The sequence below is a fragment of the Rhinoderma darwinii genome, chromosome 1 (assembly GCF_050947455.1).
Source record: "Rhinoderma darwinii isolate aRhiDar2 chromosome 1, aRhiDar2.hap1, whole genome shotgun sequence".
NCBI lineage: Eukaryota > Metazoa > Chordata > Amphibia > Anura > Rhinodermatidae > Rhinoderma > Rhinoderma darwinii.
Genome location: NC_134687.1, coordinates 81,022,159 through 81,043,687, shown reverse-complemented (window position 1 = coordinate 81,043,687; position 21,529 = coordinate 81,022,159). Strand labels below are relative to the sequence as shown.

The following is a 21,529-nucleotide window of genomic DNA, read 5'->3' as shown; positions in this document are numbered from 1 at the left end:
TACACAAAATTGGTATCGCTGCGTCCGTAAAAGTCCAAGCTATTACAATATACCATTATTGAACTTGCACAGTGAACGCCGTGAAAAATAAAGAATTTTAAACGGCAAAATCACAGTTTTTTGGTCACTTTCGCTCTAACAAAAAATTTAATAAAAAGTGCTCAAAAAGTCTTATGTACCAAAAAATGGTACCAATAAAAACTTCAGCTCGTCCCGCAAAAAATAAGCCCTCACACCACTCTATTGACGGAAAAATAAAAAAGTTGTGGCTCTCGGAATGCGGGGAGGAAAAACGAAAAAGAAAAAGCAAAACATGGATCAGTTCGGAAAGGGTTAATTACTTTCTAATGAAAAAAACATTTATGACCACACGTGGGGTATAGCTGTACTCGGGAGAAATTGCTTTACAAATGTTGGGGTGCATTTTCTCCTTTATCCTTTGTGAAATTGAAAAAATTCAACATTTTAGTGGAAATAATGTTGATATTAATTTTCACGGTGAAATTCTAATAAATTCTGCAAAAGACGTGTGGGGCCTAAATGCTCACTAAACTCCTAGATAGATTCCTTAAGTGGTGTAGTTTCTCAAATGGGGTTACTTTTGGGGGGCGTTCACTGTTTCGGTCTCTCAGTGGCTTTGCAAATTCGACATGACACCCAAAATCTATTCCAGTTAAATTTGAGCTCTAAAAGCCAAATAGCGCTCCTTCCTTTTTAAGCCCCGGTGTGGGTCCAAACAGCAGTTTATTACCACATATGGGGTATTTACGTAATAAGGAGAAATTGCTTTACAAATGCTGGGGTGCTTTTTCTCCTTTATTCCTTGTAAAAATTAAAAATGTCTAAGTTCTTACAGAAAAAAAGTAGATTTTTACCTTTACAGACTAATTCCAATGAATTCAGCAAAACAACTGTGTGGTCAAAATGCTAACTTTACCCCTAGAAAAATTCCTTGAGGGGTGTAGTTTCCAAAATGGGGTCACTATTGGGGGGTTTCCACAGTTTTCATCCCTCCAGTGCATTGCAACCGCGACACGGCACTGAAAACTATTCCAGCAAAATCAGAAATCCAAAATCCAAATGGTGCTCCTTCTCTTCTGAGGCCTGCTGTGGGTCCAAACAGCAGTTTATTACCACATATGGGGTATTGCTATAATTGGAAGAAATTGCTTTACATATGTTGGGGTGTTTTTTCTACTTTATTCCTTGCAAAAATTAAAAATTTCTAAGTTTTTTCACAAAAAAAGCAGATTTTCATCTTCACATACTAATTCAAATAAATTTAGCAAAAAACTGTGGGTTCAAAATCCTAACTATACCCATAGATAAGTTCCTTGAGGGGTATAGTTTCCAAAATGGGGTCACTTTTGGGGGGTCTTTACTGTTTTGGTAGCACAAGACCTCTTCAAACCTGACATGGTGCCTAAAATATATTCTAAAAAAAGGAGGCCCCAAAATCCACTAGGTGCTCCTTTGCTTCTGAGGCCTGTGTTTCAGTCCATTACCGCACTAGGACCACATGTGGGATATTTCTATAAACTGCAGAATCTGGGCAATAATTATTGAGTTGCATTTCTTGGGTAAAACCTTCTGTGGTACAGAAAAAATGTATTACAAATGAATTTTTGGAAAAAAAAATGAAATTTGTAAATTTCACCTATACTTTGCTTTAATTCCTGTGAAACACCTAAAGGGTTAAAACACTTTCTGAATGCAGTTTTCAAAATGGGTTGATTTATGGGGACTTTCTAATATAGAAGGCACTCAAAGCCACGTCAGAACTGAACTGATCCCTGAAAAAATAGGCTTTTGAAATTTTCTTGAAAATATGAGAAATTGCTGCTAAAGTTCTAAGCCTTGTAACGTCCTAGAAAAATAAAATAATGTTCAAAAAACGATGCAAACATAAAGTAGACATATGGGAAATGTAAACTAGTAAGTATTTTGTGTGGTATTACTATCTGTTTTACAAGTAGATACATTTAAATTTAGAAAAATGGTAATTTTTGCTAATTTTCTCTAAATCTTGGTGTTTTTTACAAATAAATATTGAATTTATCGACCAAATTTTTTCCCTAACATAAAGTACAATATGTCACGAGAAAACAATCTCAGAATCACATGGATAGGCAAAAGCATTCCAGAGTTATTACCAGATAAAGTGACACATGTCAGATTTGAAAAATCGGCTTCGTCCTGAAGGCCAAAACAGGCTCAGTCCTGAAGGGGTTAATCAATTAAAAATATAAACGTTATGGCTATATATATATATATATATATATTTTTTATATATATATATATATATATATATATATATATATATATATATATATATATATAGTAAAAAACGGTCTACGCCGCTTACTCAAATTTTCATCTAAGTAAAACCATGTAACAAAATCTAATATAAAAAGTGCAGAAAGATTTGCAAGAGAGATTGCGTTCAACTGGACATAAAAGTTGTTGATCTCTGGGATTTACAAGTGAAGTAAGCTTTTCAAAACAGTGTTTCTTTCCACTATTGTAATTCATATCATAAATAAACATATTCATACACATTATACTTAAACAATTCTTGTGTACTGTATGAATAAAACATTTCAATGTAAGTTTAAGCAGCGTTGGCCGTGTTTCAATGATGCATTTATATTTTATGCCTGAAAATAGGGATAGTAGATCAGCAGCATTTTGACCAGTTCGGGATGATTGTAGTTGTTTCTGCAGTTTTCTACTTTACAATCAGCACTAAGACCTAAGGCACATGACCGTAGCCATGTGCACGGCCGTGATTTTCGGGTCGGCCGGCCACGGAGTGACAGCCGCGAGCCGCCCGCAAATTGCGTGCCGTACACATGGCCGCGAGCATTATTTTCAATGGGCCATGCACGGACAGTGAAAACCACGGTCGTGTGCATGGCCCCATAGGAATGAATGGGGCCGCAATTCTCCTGTGGATTTTCGGGGGAATTGCGGCCACAAAAGCACGTTCGTGTGCATGAGGCCTTAAGGATTCCAAAAGTACTACAAAAGAGCAGAATCCCCTGCCAGAGCGTCTGGCCGGGAAATCTACTCCTGGAGAAGCCCCCTGCATCACTATGCATGTATGGACAGTGAAGTCAGGTGTTACTTCTGGAGCGGAATCCCCAGCCAGATCGTTGTCGACGCCCTATCCTGGGATTCCTCTCCTGAAGAAGCCCCTGGCATCTGGCGTCCTGGTGCTATCTACAAGGGGGATGCTATCTACAAGGGGGTGCTATCTACAGGGTGGTGTGGTGATATCTACATGGGCACTGTGGCACTGTATGGTGGGTGTGACGCTATTTACGGGGGACACTGTGGCGCTATCTACATGGGTACCGTGGCACTATCTATGTGGGCTCTGGAAATTTGTATGTGGGGACTATGTCACTTTATATGTGGGCACTGTGGTAGTATGTGGACACTGTGGCACAATCTACAGTGGGCACTGTGGCACTAAGTGGGCACTGGCACTTTATATGTGGGAACTATGGCACAATGTCATTTTATATGTGGGCACTGTGGTACTATGTGGGCACAGTGGCACTATAGTGGGCACTGTGGCACTATGTGGGCACTGGCACTTTATATGTGGGCACTATACCACTATGTCACTTTATATGTGGACACTGTGGTACTATGTGGGCACTGTGGCAATATATAAAGTGGGCACTGTGGCACTATGTGGGCACTGTCATTTTATATGTGGGCACTATGGCACTATCTACAGTGGATAATGTGTCACTATGTGGGCACCGTGGTACTGTTTGGGCACTGGCACAATGTGGGCACTATCTACAGTGCGCACTGTGGCACTTTCTACAGGGACATTGCGGAACTATCTACATGGGCGCTGTGGTGTTTTCAGGGGTTGGGACAAAAAAAAAAACCCTGATGAATGAAATCCATCCGTTTTTTCTTGAAAAACGGATGGCAAACAGACGGACTGGAAATGGATGAAAATTTGGAGAAACTGATGCAAAATGACCATGAAAAACTGACAGTTGATCAGTTTTTAACCCCTTTAGGACACAGCCTGTTTTGGCCTTGTGGACACAGATGAGTTTTTCAAATCTGACATGTGTCACTTTATGTGGTAATAACTCCGGAACGCTTTCACCTATCCAAGCGATTCTGAGATTGTTTTCTCGTGACATATTGTACTTTATGTTAGTGAAAAAATTTGGTCGATTAAATTCAACATTTATTTGTGAAAAACTTCAAATTTTAGCAAAAATTTGCAAAAATTAAAATTTTTCTAAATTTAAATGTGTTAGCTTGTAAAACAGATAGTAATACCACACAAAATAGTTACTAGTTAACATCCCCCATATGTCTACTTTATGTTTGCATAATTTTTTTTCACGTACTTTTATTTTTCTAGGACGTTACAAGGCTTAGAACTTTAGCAGCAATTTCTCATATTTTCAAGAAAATTTCAATAGGCCATTTTTTCAGGGACCAGTTCAGTTCTGATGTGGCTTTGAGGGCCTTCTATATTAGAAAGTCCCCATAAATCACCCCATTTTGAAAACTGCACCCCTCAAGGTATTCAAAACAGCATTCAGAAAGTATTTTAACACTTTAGGCGTTTCACAGGAATTAAGGCAAAGTAGAGGTGAAATTTACAAATTTCTTTTTTTTTGCCAAAATTAATTTGTAATAAAAAAAAAATCTGTAACACAGAAGCTTTTACCAGAGAAACGCAACTCAATATTTATTGCCCAGATTCTGCAGATTTTAGAAATATCCAACATGTGGCCCTAGTGTCTTAATGGACTGAAGCACAGGTCTCAGAAGCAAAGGAGCACCCAGTGGATTTTGGGGCCTCCTTTTTTAGGAATATATTTTAGGCACCATGTCAGGTTTGAGGAGGTCTTGTGGTACCTAAACAGTCAAAACCCCCCAAAAGTGACCCCATTTTGGAAACTACACCCCTCAAGGCATTTTTCTAGGGGTATAGTTAGCATTTTGACCCCACAGTTTTTTTGCAGAATTTAGTGGAATTAGTCTGTGAAGATGAAAATCACCTATTTTTCTGTGGAAATATAGAATTTTTTAATTTTTACAAGGAATAAAGGAGAAAGAGCACCCCAACATTTGTAAAGCAATTTCTCCCGATTACGGCAATACTCCATATGTGGTCGTAAACTGATGTTTGGACCCACAGCAGGGCTCAGGAGGGAAGGAGCGCCTTTTGGATTTTGGAGCGCAGATTTTGCTGGATTGGTTTTCAGTGCCATGTTGGGTTTGCAACGCCCCGGAGGGACCAAAACAGTGGAAACCCCCCAAAAGTGACCCTATTTTGGAAACTACACCCCTCAATGAATTTTTCTAGGGGTATAGTGAGCATTTTGACCCAACAGGATCTTTTTTAGAGTTAAGGTGACCAAAAAACAAAGATTTTGGCGCTTTAAATTCTTTATTTCTTACAGCTTTCACCGTGCGCAATAAATTATGTTTTACTTTATTCTGCGGGTCGGTACGATTACGGCGATACCATATGTGTATAGTTTTTTTTACGTTTTGCAGCGTTTGCACAATAAAATTACATTCTATAAAATAATTTATTTTCTGAGACACACTATTCTGAGCCGTAACTTTTTTATTTTTTCGTCAAAAAAGCTGTGGGAGGTCTTGTTTTTTTGCGGGACGGGTTGTAGTTTTTATTGGTACTATTTTGGGGTAAATGCAACTTTTTGATCACTTTTTATTCTATATCTTGTGAGGGGTGGTGACCAAAAAATAGCGATGCTGACATAGTTTTCCGTTTATTTTATTTGCGGCGTTCACCATGCGGAAAAATTAACATTATAGTTTCAAATACGGTGATACCAAATATGTGTACTTTTTTTTTTACGTTTTCATTTTTTCTCTATAATAGAGTTATTATAGGAAAACAAAAACTTATTTTTACACTTTTATAAAACATTTTTCTTAACTTTTTTTACTTTTTACACTTTATTTTTTTGTTTATTAACTTTTATTTTACTTTTTACACTTTATTTTTTTTGACCTGCAGCTCTGATCGCTGCTAGAATACATTACACTACCTAGGTAGTGTAATGTATTCCAACTGTCAGTGTGACAGTTGGAAGCCGAAGGTTGGTCCTGATGGGCTTCTGTCCATGGCAGACACGGAAGCCATTGTTTGGCTTCCGTTTGCCATACTAACTATCGGCAAACCCCGCGATTTCGGACCGGGGTCTGCCGATATGTTAGAAACCCCCAAAATTCAGCGATTGGAACCGATCGCCGAATTTAAGGGGTTAATTCGCCGAAATCAGTGGCAAAGGACCGCTGGCCAGCAAGAGTGGAGTGTCAGCTGTCGGCGACAGCTGACCTCCCGATTCCCGGTGCACACTGTCGCCGACAGTGTGCACCGGGAAAAACTCAGTAACTGTACGTCGTCGTGCGGGAAGTAACCTCCCGCGACGACGTACAGTTACTTCCTCGTGCGGGTAGGGGTTAATGACCATTTTATTTCACTGTTGTGTGAATGTAGCCTAAATTTGTCACAAAAATCTGCACCAAATAGTGAGTTTTTCCTGCGAATTTAGTGTTAAACATTGGTTATAGCAAAGTGTGCATCTGCAATTTTCCAGCGTATTTTATTGCGTTTCCACTGTAAAAACCATAACAAAACAGATCTTTTTTGCATTTTTTTTCTAAATCTCATTAATTTGCTGCTACTGTAAATGCTGCGGTATTTCTGCACAGAATTCCGCTGTGGAAATTCTGCAGCTTTTACGCTACGTGGAAACCCGGCATAAGAAAGCTAGATGTAATTATCTTCAACCCTTTAACGACATGCCACATTCAGACTGCAAATGTTTGTGCAGATTCGGGGCAATTACGCAATGAATCTGCACCAACATTTGCATATTTGACAGGTAATTCAGACGTTGCAGATATCACAGCGGACTTGCCACAGATTTCAGTTTTTGCATTGCAAAGGCTAAAATACGCAGTGAAATTCCGCTGCTTTTCTGCAATATAATATGCATGCTAAGGAGGAAAAATTCTGCACTGCAGCCTAATTTCCGCACAGTTATTTTCCGCAACGTCTGAACTAAGTTTCCTAGAAGTGTATAGAAACAAATGTAAAAAATGGTTAATGCAGAATTCCACTGCGGACTTTCCGCAGCGGAATTGAACAGCAATTCCGCCACGTCTGAACGTGGCCTTAGATGCCACGATCAATCACGACTGCAGCATCTAAACCACTAGAATGAGGGGGCTGGCCCGCTCCGAAGTGTCATTGCCCCCCCACAATGTGATCGCGGGGTGCCGATGCTCGTCATGGCCGCCTGGGGGCCTAATAAAGGCCCCCAGGTTTGCCATCTTTGTACATCTATTAAGCCCCTGGCAGGGCTTAATAGGAGACTGTCAAAATCGCTACATACGAAAAATAAGTTTTATTAAAAATTATATTTCGGATTTGCTCTGCAGCTTCTATATGTTCACTATACATAGGAGCTGCATAACACTGCTGTCAGCTGGACCGTCGGCTCGGCTGACTTGGCCTCTGACACACAATCTAGCCCTAATACCGATCAAATCTAAGTTGATCAATGTGCAGCAATTGACCTGTTTTGCGGATTCTTAATCTGCAGCATGGCAGAACATTGTGGAATTTCCTTGCTGTTGGATCAACTTCTAGCTTTGGCTCAAAAACCTGCCACAAAAACTGCATGTGTGATTCCAGCCTAACTAATGTAGATATGTCCAGCCTGATTTTAAGAATATATATATATATATATATATATATATATATATATATATATATATATATATATATATATATATATCATATATATATCAAACTAGGGAATCTATTCTCTCTTAAAAAAACTAAAAAAAATGTCTGCCAGATCAGTAAAAGAAGCTCCTATGTTGTGTTCGTCCTTTCCATAATTGGCCTTACAATCCCACGTGAAAGAATGTAGTATCCTGGTAAGTTTCCTTTCAAATTTTCCTTAAAAAAAACCTGCAGGGAATTGACCCTGATCTCTGAACATATGTGAATGAACCCTAAGGCCGTGTTCATACGTTGCAGAATTTTTTCCGCTGCAAATGCTGGTGCAGATTCGGGGCAAATTACGCAACGGATCTGCACCAACATTTGCATATTTGACAGGTAATTTAGACGTTGCAGATATCACAGCGGACTTGCCACAGATTTCAGTTTATGCATTGCAACGGCTGAAATCCGCAGTGAAATTCCGCTTCTTCTCCGCAACATAATGAGCATGCTGTGGAGGGAAAATTCTGCACCGCAGCCTATGGTCCGCACAGTTATTTTCCACAACGTCTGAACTAAGTTTCCTAAAAATGTATAGAAAAAAATTAAAAAAACTGCTGCTGCAGAATTTCACTGCAGACTGTCCACAGCGGAATTCAACAGCAATTCCGCCACGTCTGAATGTGCCCCAAAACTGCATCCTATAAGTTAATGTTTCACTCCAGAAGGAGCCTTAGATTATGACTTCAAAGAAATGACACCTTGTATTATAGATGTGTTTTAGCCTTTTGGGCCTCTTTACTATGGAGCAGCGATCTGCTTTTTGTGGTGCAGTGAGTATAGCCTGACTAGACTTCTTAGGGTATGTTCACACGGTAGCAGGCTTTTACGGCTGAAATGACAGACTGTTTTCAGGAGAAAACAGCTGCCTCGTTTCAGCCGTAAAAGCTCCTCCTCGTATTATGCGAGGCGTCTGAGACGCTAGTAAATCTTGAGCTGCTCTTCATTGAGTTCAATGAAGAACGGCTCAAATTACGTTGCAAAGAAGTGCCCTGCACTTCTTTGCCGAGGCAGTCAATTTATGCGTCGTCGTTTGACAGCTGTCAAACGACGACGCGTAAATTACAGGTCGTCTGCACAGTACGTCGGCAAACCCATTCAAATGAATGGGCAGATGTTTGCAGACGTATTGTAGCCCTATTTTCAGGCGTAAAACGAGGCAAAATACGCCTCGTTTACGTCTGAAAATAGGTCGTGTGAACCCAGCCTTACTCTCTTATTTTTTGTCGAGCTGTCAAGTCAGTCCCAGGACCCAAATCTATAGAGAAAGACATTTAAAGTCATGTCTGTAAGAAGAGTAAAACAAAGTCAATAGAAACAATTTAGAAATAACTGGAGCAGCCAGAATATGCAGGGCCGCCATCAGGGGGGTATTAGGGGTACTGGTGTGAGGGGCCCGGCCAAACCTAATTGAAAGGGGGGCCCGGCCAAACCTAATTGTTGTGAGCTGCGGGCCCCCCTCTCGTCATGGGGGCCGTCGAACCGCCCGCCCGCGCGCGCGACCGATCGCGCACACAAGGAAACTCCCGCGCGTGCGCGCACCCACGAACGCCCGCACTCGAGTCCGCCCGCGCGCGCACCAGCGAAAGCCCGGAAGCGCGCACGCGCGACAGCCCGGGCGCTCGCAGCCGCGACTGCACGCGTGCACCCGCGAACGAAGCGCGCGCAGCCGCGGACACACATGGACAGAACTTACCTGGAGCCTGGCTGGAGGTGAAGGACTGGACGTCTGGACCTAAAGGGTATGTGCACACACACTAATTATGTCCGTAATTGACGGACGTATTTCGGTCCGCAAGTCCCGGACCGAACACAGTGCAGGGAGCCGGGCTCCTAGCATCATACTTATGTACGATGCTAGGAGTCCCTGCCTCGCTGCAGGACAACTGTCCTGTACTGAAAACATGATTACAGTACAGGACAGTTGTCCTGCAGCGAGGCAGGGACTCCTAGCATCGTACATAAGTATGATGCTAGGAGCCCGGCTCCCTGCACGGTGTTCGGTCCGGGACTTGCGGCCGAAATACGTCCATCAATTACGGACGTAATTAGTGTGTGTGAACATACCCTAAGACATCGCCTGAAGAGGACTGGAGTGGGAGCAGCTCTTCTGACACAGTGAGTAAAATGTCTCAAAGTGCTGTTTAAGTATGGCCCTGTTCACACAGAGTATTTTGCAGGCAGAAAAAAAATCTGCCTCAAAATTCCTTAAAGAATTTTGAGGCAGATTTTGACCTGCCCACACTATCTTGCCGCGTTTTTTTGCTGCGATTTTTGCCCGCGGCGATTGAGGACAGCAAACAAAAAACGCAGTGAAAAATGCATTTTCTGCCTCCCATTGATTTCGATGGGAGGTCAGAGGCGGAACAGCGGCAAGAAAGAACATGCTGCTTTTCCTTTTTTCCGCGACTGGCTCCCATTGATTTCAGATTAAATCAATGGGAGGCGGTTTTGGAAGTTTTTTGGTGCTGATTCTGACGCAGTGTCCGAGTCAATATCAAGGCCCAAAAACTCTGTGAACTGGGCCTTATTGTTAGGGCTTATTCAGACGAACGTGTAATACGTCTGTGCAACGCGCGTGATTTTCACGCACCTCGCACGGACCTATGTTACTCTATGGGGCCGTGTGTCCGCTACGTAAAACTCAGGACATTTCCTATATTTGTGCATTGTTCGCGCATCACTCACCCATTGAAGCCAGTGGGTGCGTGAAAATCACGCCCAGCACTTGCGCAGCAGTATAAACTATGAATGAGAACAGAAAAGCACCACGTGCTACAGACATACAAACAGAGTGTCATAATGATGGTGGCTGCGCGAAAATCACGCAGCCACGCATCATACGCTGCTGACACACGGAACTGTTATGGACCTTTTGCATGCACAAAACGCCACGTTTTTTGCGCGCACAAAAAGCACACGCTTGTGTGAATCCGGCCTTAGGGTAGGAACACACTAGGCATGAACACTGTGGATTTTATGCAACACATCTTATTGCGCATAATCCGCAGCATATTACAGTCGCAGCAGAAAGGATGAGATTTGAACAAATGTCACCCACACGCTTCAAAAAAAAATGGACCTGCAGTGTGGCTTTTTAAGCCGCAGCTTGTCAATGTATTCTGTGGAATCGCTGCTCCTCTGTTGCGGAAATGCTGCGGTTCTGCCGCAAAAATCACAAATGAGAAAAAAAAAGGTACTTTTTTAAATTGATAAAAAAGTTTAGACTTGCCCCGGCCGTAGTCCTGGTGACGCGATCCTCTATTCTTAGCGCAGCCCGGCCTCCCGTCATGACGTTTTATCCCATGTGACTGCTGCAGCGGTCACATGGTCTACAGCGTCATCCCAGGAGGCGGGGCTACGTTCAGAAGACAGAGACGTGTCACCAGGACTACAGCTGGGGCAAGTCTAAACTTTTGTTTCCCTACCGGGCGTATCCGCCTAGTGTGTTCCTTATGATGTCGCTCCTGGAGCTACTGCTGGTCTCTAAATAGGCAGTTGGTCCAGTAGAATTTGGAATTATTTTTTTTGGTGAACCAGCTTAAAAAAATACAAAACTTTTGTCTCAATGGTGACGGGGACATCGCTAATGGTTTCCGTTCGTCACCATTCCGGCTGGTTTTCGGACGGAATCAATAGCGTAGTCGACTGCGCTAATGGTGACGGAAACGGAAGCTGTGCTGTCACTTTCCCTTTCCATTGCGGGGTTCACCCGACGGAAACCTCAGACGGAACCCCGGAATGGAAGTGAACGGTGATGTGAACAGGCCCTAACACAAAAGTTATGTATTTTTTTAAGCTGGTTCACAAAAAAAAATTATTCCAAATTCTACTGGAGCAACTGCCTATTTAGAGACAGGCAGCAGCTCCAGGAGCGCATCATAAGGGTAGGGACACACTAGGCGCATTTCCGGAACTGAGGAGCAGCGATTCCACAGAATAAATTGACATGCTGCGGCTTAAAAAGCCACACTGCAGGTCCATTTTTTTTGCAGCGTGTGGATGACATTTGTTCAAACCTCATCCACCCTGCTGCGACTGTGATACGCTGCGGATTTTCCACAATAAAATGTTTTGCATAAAATCTGCAGTGTTCATGCCTAGTGTGTTCCTACCCTAAGGCCGGATTTACACAAGCGTGTGCTTTTTGCGCACGCAAAAAACGTGGTGTTTTGTGCATGCAAAAGGTCCATAACAGCTCCGTGTGGCAGCAGCGTATGATGCGTGGCTGCGTGATTTTCGCGCAGCCGCCATCATTATGACACTCTGTTTGTATGTTTGTAGCACGTGGTGCTTTTCTGTTTTCATTCATAGTTTATACGGCTGTGGAAATGCTGGGCGTGATTTTCACGCACCCATTGACTTCAATGGGTGCGTGATGCGCGAACAATGCACAAATATAGGACATGTCGTGAGTTTTACGCAGCGGACATACGCTGCGTGAAAATCACTGACAGTCTGAACGGTCCCATAGACTAACATAGGTCCGTGCGAGGCGCGTGAAAATCACTGACAGTCTGCACGGCCCCATAGAGTAACATAGGTCCGTGCGAGGCGCGAGAAAATCACGCACGTTGCATGGATGTATTACACGTTCGTCTGAATAAGCCCTAACAATAAGGCCCAGTTCACAGAGTTTTTGGGCCTTGATATTGACTCGAACACTGCGTCAGAATCCGCACCAAAAAACTTCCAAAACCGCCTCCCATTGATTTAATCTGAAATCAATGGGAGCCAGTCGCGGAGAAAAGAAAAAGCAGCAGGTCCTTTCTTGCCGCTGTTCCGCCTCTGACCTCCCATCGAAATCAATGGGAGGCAGAAAATGCATTTTTCACTGCGTTTTTTGTCTGCTGTCCTCAATCGCCGCGGGCAAAAAACGCGGCAAGATAGTGTGGGCAGGTCAAAATCTGCCTCAAAATTCGGTGCGCGGTTCCAGGCAGTTGCGGGTGCGCATGCGCGGGAGTTTGCGGGTGCGCGCGATCGGTCGCACGGGCGGCGGTGTTTGACGGCCCCCATGACGACCCCCATGCTACCCAGGGCCGCCATCAGGGGGGGTATTAGGGGTACTGATGTGAGAGGCCCGGCCAAACCTAATTGAAAGGGGGGCCCGCAGCTCACGACATTCTTTTGGTGAAAAAAACGGGCCCCATTGCGGGGCCTGTTTTTTTTCTACCAAAGGCAAGTCGCGGCAGTTTGCCGGGCCCCCCTTTCAATTAGGTTTGGCCGGGCCTCTCACATCAGTACCCCTAATACCCCCCCTGATGGCGGCCCTGGGTACCATGATATAGTGCTGGACGGAGTACCGTTAACAGGCGGTGCCACGGTAGGGGGGCCCAGAAAATTTAGCTGTAGGGGGCCCTGAAATTCCTGATGGCGGCCCTGAGAATATGCATGTATCCCTCAGGGTAGCACGAGGAACACTGGTAGCCCATGCCGGGGCTTCATCAGAAGAGGTAAAGCAGTTGGTAGTGGCACCTTCCAATACTAGGATAGAGCATGGCATAACAAGAGCCCTTTTCTCATAACTTGATGAGCAGACCTCAATGAAGTGAGTACATTGCTTTTGAATTGCAGTTGAGAATTCTGAATAGAAGATCCTAGCATTATTATAGAGGATATCACCTTTATTATGCAGGTCTGTACAATGGCATTACGATCCCAGAAGTGCAGAAGTTTTGCAAGGATAACTCTTTATTAACTAGAATTTATTTCATTACACCAGGTATACATTTAGTTGTGTATAATATTATAGCTCAGTTTAAAAAAAAAAAACAACAAAAAACGGATTGTAAGCATGTATGTAATGCAACTTTTTCCTATAAAAATACGGATTCATTAGCTGTAATGCAAAATTGGCACATAATATCAGAAAAAGTCATGGACATGTGGGTTTTTGGCTTGATCTTTGAACTATCTCGGCAAAATGTCCATAGACAACAAAATTATGTACTGGATTCACTAGAGATAGATCAAGAGCTAAAATAATTAATTGTCTCACTAAGCCTCAAAATCCAGCCAAAAAAAGGAAACAATAATCAGTGGAGAGAAGAATTAAGTATGTGAATCATTGGCATACAACAGTATTTCTAATTTTTTTTTAATTATTTTACTTTACAGCAAGAAGAGAAAGTTCCAGAACTTCACAAACATCTGAAACATAAATGATGTCTATGATATAGATTCGGAATGGTCGCAGTAAAACTTTTCTACCCCCGCATCAAGATCTGGATTACTGATATATATGTTTCTTGACAATAACTTTGTCATTATATCTGACAATATCGGTTTATTATCCCCTCTTGTTTTTACCCTTCCCAAAACAATATGCCTGTTTCTGTATATTCTTATTTTTTTATATAGTACATTTGTTTTTTATTTAGTTTTTTTCACTTGTTTTTGTGTTTGTTTATTGAAATTATATTTATCACAATGATATGTCTATTTAACAGCAATAGCTCTTATGGGTATTGCACAGCACAATTTTTTCGTATTTCAAAGTATCTTTGAAGGCAATTTTGTAAAATGACATGCTACTGTATATTCGTATGCATTATCACCAAATTCATTCTGATGAGATAATCAGCTCTCACTTTTGTAAATTGATCACATTTATAGTATTGTGGGGGAGATAGCTATATATATTTTTTGCCTTTTTTCCCTCTATTGTAGTAGAGTCCACTATTAATTCTATGCAAACAAGCATCTTTCCACAGATCACTAACACTACTACACAGTATTTTGTGGTTGCACTGAGATACGAACAGAACATGTTTTTTTTGGGAGGAGCTTGGAGAAGTGCTGGGTTCGCGAGTATTCTTCTTTTTACTTACCTTTTCCACCTGACCAATGAGGTGCGCATTCTGTTGGTGTGTGGCCGGAGGTGATGTCCGCCCCGTTCCTGCCTCCTGTAGTGCACAGCGCAAGTCCAGAATTCCTGGTACGCGTCAGGAACCCGGATGCACGCTACAGCACTGGAGGCTGGAAGTGGTGCATGCCTCGTTCCGATTTTGCCAATGGATATGCGCCGGATATTCATTGGCGCTTTGTTAATTCAAACACTTGTGATATTCTTTATTTAAACCTCAATTGCTGCAACAGGAGATTAAACAAACCCCCAGAGGAAGCACTGATTGCGAAACGCGCATTGGTGTCTCACACATGACATGCAGGCTTGTAGGACCACTGAGATGGGCAAGGTGCTGTTTTATCCCTGATATTATTGGCTTTTCCTTCCTTTATATGGACTGTTTTTGTCCAAAGTATATCCACTTGCACTTTTTTGGGATAGGATAACGCCACTTTCAGGCTACTGCACTACCTATAGTACTTATATGGAATATACAACATACTATGTCTGAGCATAGGTTCTTCTACCCTGTTATGTACATGTGAACATTTATAGAGTCTTCTCTGTTTGATGCCAATTTTTAATTGTTTGTCTAACCTCTATGTTAATAAAATGTTTATATTTTTATATATGTGGCTTTGTACTCCGTTTGTTCTGTATGGCATTTGCCATTTTTAGTAAAATTTTCAATTTTGACTGGAGAGTATCTTTAACCCCTATCCGCACCACAATCTACTATTGCCTTGTCCTCTCCATACTAAGCGGGTGTCAGTTGTGTATTACAGCTGACACCAAGGAATAACGGCCAGGAACGGCTGTTTCTGGCCATTTAACTTCTTACATGCTGCAATCAATCACGATCACAACATCTAAGATCTTACAGCTCATCGCCCCCCCACCACGCATATGGGGGTACCATAGGTTGTCGTGGCAGCCCAAGGACCTAATGAAGGCCCCCAGGGCTGCATTTTTCCTGTTCGGCCCGGCCTCTGGCAGGGTTTAACAGGAGCCTGTAAAAATGACAATATACTGCAATATACTAGCATTGAAGTGTAATGTACCATCGATCCAATGATCACTGGATCAAGTCCCCCTAATAAAATGTGTAATAAAAATTTTTAAAAAGATTTTATTAGTGTAAAAAACAAACAAAAAAAGTAAAAAAAAAAAAACCTTTTCCCATTTTTCCACTAAAGTAATTTAAAAAACAAATACGTATCCGTAAAAGGCAGAAATATTACTATATAACATTATTTAACTCGCATGGAGAACTCTAAAAAATAAAAATTAAAACGCCAGAATCGCTTTTTTTTGGTCACTTCATATCCCAAAAATTTTTTTTATGAAAAACTGATCAGAAAGTCTCATGTAGCCCAAAATGGTACCAACAGAAACGACAGTTTGCCCTGCAAAACATAAGCCCTCATACCGCTCAATCGCTGTAAAAATAAGAGTTATGCCTCTCAGAATGTGGCGACAAAGCACAAATTTTATTTTTAACAATTAGTTTCTTTCTTCTAAAAGTAGTAAAAGATAAAAAAAAATTATCAATTTGGTATCGCCGTAATTGTATTGACCAGTAGAATAAAGTTAACATGTAATTTTTACTGTACGGTGAAAGCCGTAAAAACGAAATCTCTCAGAAGATTGAGGAATCATTTTTTTTCCTATTCCACCCCACAAATAATTTTTTTACAGGTTCGCAATACAATATATGGTACAATACATTGTGCCATCAAAAACTACAACTCGTCACTCAAAAAAACAAGCCATCATATGGCTTTATCGATTGAAAAATAAAATGTTATGGCTTTTGGAAAATGGGGAGGAAAAAATTTAAATTAAAATCTAGAAAATGGCGGGAAGGGATTAATGAAATATTGTAGGTTCATCTTTTGGTCTATTAACTGGTTCCCGACCGCTGGCTGTGTTTTTACGGCCAGCGGTCAGGGTCCTTAAAACCCGCGCCATAGACTTTTTGCGGATCTGATTTTTACTTGCTGCCCAAGCGATCGGGCAGCTGAATGTTGGGTCTCCGGCTGTCAGTGACTGCCGGGGACCCTGAGGAGAGGATAGATGCAGCTTTCGCTGCTTTTGTCTTCTCTGATCACTTGTACACAGCGCTCAATGAGCGCTGTGTATAGGAATAGAGGCAGCGGCCGAGCCGCTGTCTCTATTGCTTCCGGTATTCATGTGACTGGTCACATGATTGCCGGGTGCCGTTAGTGACAGACTGCTGCTGGGTCTTACTAGACCCAGCACAGCCCTATTAGTGACAATCGTCACTATGAGAGGGCTGATTTCCCCTGTAACTGGGGCTGCTGTGCACAGTGGAAAAGCATGGTGTAAAAGAAAGAAAAAAAATATATAAAGTTCCCCAAAGGTCTTTTTTGTCCTTTGAGGGACAGAACATAATAATAAAAAAATAAAAGTAAAGTAAAGTGCAATTTTTTTTTATAATAAATACAAATAAAATACCCACCCCAATAAACCGGTTTCCACCCGCCAATCATTGTCGTAACGCTAGCCCGGACTCAATTACCCTAATATAGACATGTAATATATTAAAATTACGGTAGACAATAAAGATCACAAATAAAAGGTCTATTTTAGGGTAAAACTATGTTATTACCCAAAAAAAAATTGCTGAAAAGTAAAAAAGCTTACTTTTTTATAATTATTTTCAAACTTTAAGAATAAAAATTCTAAAGTAGCAAAAAGGATGTGTATAAAAATGATAAAAAAAGAAACCTGCCTTGTCTACGGAAAAAAAACATTGCAAAAATTACGTCGTTAGCCCAACAAATAAAAAAGTTATAGCCATTTAACTAACACGTTGTAAAAATGGCTAAACGGTGTCTGGTCCTGAAGGCTCAAATAGCCCAGTCCTGAACTGGTTAACAGGCATTTGTATTGTTTACCAATAATACTATTTTTATCAGGACTGTAGAGCAAGACATGGACCGCACATCCACAATATATACCGTATATATCGGCGTACAAGACGACTTTTTACACCCTTAAAAAAATGTCAAAAGTGTGGGGTCGTCTTATATGCCAGATATTGTCTACATTAGGGATGCACGTTGCAGCCGCACAGCTCAGTATAGTAACACATGAATGTATGGGAGCGCGGCTGCGGCTGTGTAATTCAGCCACAGCCCCGCTCCTGAGTCATGATAAGTTCGCGGGGTCAGGATGATGCAATGCGGCCAGCGCTGCACTAATGAGCGGCGGCACTGGAGACAGAACATGGCGGGCGCGCTACAAAACACCCCCATGTTCTGTCTTCAGTGCCTGAACTGCCGCTCATTAGTGCAGCGCCGGCCGCATTACCTCATGCTGACCGCGCGCGCACTTCCTGTCAGGAGCGGGGCAATGGCTGTATTACACAGCCGCAGCCCCGCTCTATAACGGCGGAGATCAGAGAAACCGCTCATCTCCGCCGTTATTCCCCTGAATGCTGCGATCACAGCTGACTGCAGCATTCAGGGGAAAGTGAGAAGGGGGGATGCCTTATATGGGCCATACCATATATGGGCAGACAGCCCAGGGTCTATTAACAGACCCCAGGGCTGTCTTACCATATTTCATGTTGTTAGGACATACCCAAGTATGTCCTAACAACTGCCTGTGTATTATCCGTCCACAGGTTAATGTACTGGCACATATCTGATATATGTCAGTACCTTAAAGTTTAAAAATAAAGTAAAAACAAAGTATTGTTAAATTTAAAAAAAAATACACCTTCACCTTTTTTACAATAAACATTAAAATAAGTCTCAATACATAAAATACACACATTCAGTAATGGCGCGGACAACAATGTTTTTGCATCATTTATGATGTGTACGCTGTAAAAAAATGAAATAAACACGGCTTTCATTGACTTATTAATGTGAGGCGCGAGGTGCGATTAATTTACCCTCCATGTTCCTCACATTAATAGTAATTAACCCCATCATGTACCTCGCACATTAACCCAATATGACTGAGAAACATGATGGGATTAATTACTATTAATGTGAGGCGCGTTCAAAATTCATCACACGTCGCGCCTCACATCAGAAAACGGAAGAATTTTTTTTTATTACTGTTGGCAAAAGTATCGAAATTGGTATCGAAATCGCAATACTAAACGAAGTATCGGTATCGAAGTCCAAATTCTGGTATCGTGACATCCCTAGTCTACATATTGTCTACACACAGGTTGTGTGTTACCTTGTGAGCCTTCAGTCCGGTACACAGGCTCCCGGGATGCACGGAATCCGCCACGGATCTGAGGGAAGCCGGTATTAGCCGCCAGGGAACATCTCTGTAAGATCCTCTGGCCCGCCCTTTCCTCTCATTCCCTGCCTCTCAGATCTCGCGCGATGAAGCAGCCTATCTGCGCATGCGCGAGTTCAAAGAGACAGAGAGTCCTGGGTCCTGCCGCCGATGGCCATAGTGAAGCGCTCCTGCACGAAATGGTGAGTATATCTTAAATTCTATATTTTAACCCCTTAATGACCAGCCTATTTTAGACCTTAATGACCAAGCCATTTTTTACGTTTTTCCATCGTCGCATTCCAAGAGCTATAACTCTTTTATTTTTGCGTCGACATAGCTGTATAAGGTCTTGTTTTTTGCGGGACAAGTTGTACTTTTTAATAGCACCATTTTGGGGGACATATTATTTATTGATTAACTTTTATTAACTTTTTTAAGGGGGGGAATAGAAAAAAACCTGAAATTTCGCCACTCTTTTTCGCGTCTTAAATCAACGGCGTTTACCGTGTGATATAAATAACACCATAACTTTATTCAGCGGGTTGTTACGATTGCAACGATACCAAATTTGTATAGTTTTTGTATGTTTTACTACTTTTACACAGTAAAAACGCTTTTTTTTCTAAATTATTTGTTTTTGTGTATCCATATTTGAAGAGCCGTAACGTTTTCATTTTTTCGTATGAGGGCTTTTTTTTTGCGGGACGACTTGTAGTTTTTATTGGTACCATTTTTGAGTAGATGCGACTTTTTGATTACTTTTTATAACATTTTTTTAAAGTCAGGATTCACAGAAAACAGCAATTTTTCCTTCGTTTTTTTATTACATTTTTTACGGCGTTCACCGTGCGGGTTAAATAATGTTATAGATTTATAGTCGGGGTCGTTACGGACGCGGCGATACCAAATATGTCTAACTTTTTTACTTTATTTTGGTTTTTTAATAGTAAAGCATTGTGTAAGGGGAAAAGCTGGGTTTTTCATTTTTTTTCACATTTTTTTTTTCATTAACTTTATTAAACTTTTTTTTTACTTTTTTACTAGTCCCACTAGGGGACTATAATATGCGATTCTCCGATCGCTATTGTAATACACTGCAATACTTTTGTATTGCAGTGTATTACTGCCTGTCCGTTTAAAACGGGCAGGCATCTGCTAGGTCATGCCTCCGGCATGATCTAGCAGGCAGTCGCTCCAGGCAGACCTGGGGGCCTTTGTTAGGCCCCCGGCTGCCATTAGAGACACAGACACTCGGCGATCGTATCGCCGGGTGTCGGTGGGAGAGAGAGGGAGCTCCCTCCCTCTCTCCAAAACCACTCAGATGCGGTGCACGCTATTGCGCACCGCATCTGAAGGGTTAAACGGGAGAGATCGATACTAATATCGATCTCACCCGGCAGAGCAGGGACGCTCCCAGCCCTCAGCTGCCTCTAGCAGCTGAGAGCAGGGAGATTTGACACTCCCTGCTCTGTTTACTTTATCCTGATGCAGCGCCGTGAAAAGGCGTATGCATCAGAATAAAGCCCATTAGTGGCCGCCGTTAAAAGGCGTATTGGCGGTCACTAACGGGTTAAGGGTAAAAGTTGGGGGTCGTCTTATACGCCCAGTCGTCTTAGGGTATGTGCACACACACTAATTACGTCCGTAATTTACGGACGTATTTCGGCCGCAAGTACCGGACCGAACATAGTGCAGGGAGCCGGGCTCCTAGCATCATAGTTATATATGATGCTAGGAGTCCCTGCCTCTCTGCAGGACAACTGTCCCGTACTGTAATCATGTTTTCAGCACGGGACAGTAGTTCCACGGAGAGGCAGGGGCTCCTAGCATCGTACATATGTATGATGCTAGGAGCCCGGCTCCCTGCACTGAGTTCGGTCCGGGACTTGCGGCCGAAATACGTCCGTCAATTACGGACGTAATTAGTGTGTGTGCACATACCCTTATACGCCGACATATACGGTACTTTGATCTATAGCCGCTAGGCAAAAATTTAAAAACGTGAACATGCTATTTTTATCAGGTCATCAGTTAGGAGTAGATTTTATAAAGAGCATCAGAACCATCAGAATTGATGATCTAGAAATTTATTTTCAAAATTATTGTTATCAATGAAATCAAATGCTAATATGTTAAACCATATAAAACAAATAAATGTAAGATTTGTTGCCTGATATTACTGCTTCATATCACACACAGTGCTTACTTTAATCTGACTACCCAAACTTTAGCACGCTTTAATGCAGGTGTTTGGGTTGCTGTGCCAATTCACAATAGTACTCTGCTCCTCGAACAGCAAGCTGGCAGGGCTAGACTTTTAATTAAGAGATTGTCCCTGAGAAGTCAGCTGTTACTTTGCCACTAATTAATGAGTTGGCAGGACACCTAGCATTCCTGGGGCAAAGAAAGTGAACTCATCAAATATTTTGTTGTTAATGTTCTTTTCATTGTGATTAACATAAATGATGATCCACAAATGACCATACATAAGGAGTCATTTATTGAGGGCCATGGGTCAAACTAATGCAGAAATACTCCAGACAGAGCTACTTCATATTTTCTGAGCACAATATATGATTTAGTAATAGAAT

At 41.9% G+C, this 21,529-nt stretch overlaps 1 protein-coding gene across 2 annotated transcripts in view; it reads right to left on the bottom strand.

Annotated features, from left to right (window-relative positions):
* The window catches only part of TUSC3 (tumor suppressor candidate 3), a 716,299-nt gene that overhangs the window by 381,547 nt on the left and 313,223 nt on the right, over positions 1-21,529 (bottom strand). The window contains exon 1 of one of the 2 annotated variants that reach the window (XM_075860050.1): positions 14,653-14,706. The exons of the other annotated variant lie outside the window; for it this stretch is intronic. The gene's annotated coding sequence lies outside the window, so the exon portion shown is untranslated. Of the gene's footprint in view, positions 1-14,652; positions 14,707-21,529 lie in introns of those variants that run through there. 2 annotated transcript variants of the gene reach the window in all.